We start from the raw sequence: 647 nt of genomic DNA, 5'->3' as shown, positions 1-647 counted from the left end.
CCAACAGTCCCCAGAGAGTATCACGATTCTGATTCCTTCCAGAAGCATATTTAAAAGTTATTACAATGAAACGCAGAATCATGAGAAAAGCCTGAGGGGCCATGACCATTGTAACTGTAAGCAGACATGTTTTTCTTTCCCAGTCTCACAGTAAATAGATATGGAAGCATTCCAAGAGGCTCTCTGATTGCTTTTTGCTTTGGCTGCATGTCATGTTGCTGGAATAGTTGTGGAAAACTCAGGAGGGATGCTTTTCTCTCAGAATCAGTGCCAGCTCTGCCAGACCCAGTGACCATGTGCATGTAACTCAGTCTGTGATGCCCATCCCTTGGTCAGTGCTCAGGCATGCGGTGAGTCAGTGAATTATACAGACCAAGGCAGAAGCATGCTGTGCCTCAGGATCAGTCCTGGCCCCAGTGGCACACATGGTACTGCTACAGGGCACAGTGATGAAACATCTGTGCTGGAATAAAGAGGAAGGCCCAAACATGGCATGACACTAGAGAAAGGGGGTGCATGGGCTGGCTCTGCCTCCAGTCAGCGCTGGCTCTAATGCCACAGTTCTGAGCTGCCAGGCGGTTCCCCCCGCCTCCCATCTCCAGGGTTTCCCAGGCAGATGGTAGCTGTGGTTTCTCGCAGAGAGAGAT

This window comes from Athene cunicularia (genome assembly GCF_003259725.1).
Source record: "Athene cunicularia isolate RWA chromosome 8 unlocalized genomic scaffold, athCun1 chr8_part1, whole genome shotgun sequence".
In the NCBI taxonomy this organism is placed as follows: Eukaryota; Metazoa; Chordata; class Aves; order Strigiformes; family Strigidae; genus Athene; species Athene cunicularia.
The sequence above is the reverse complement of the archived record's forward strand: the minus strand, read 5'-3'. Positions refer to the sequence as shown.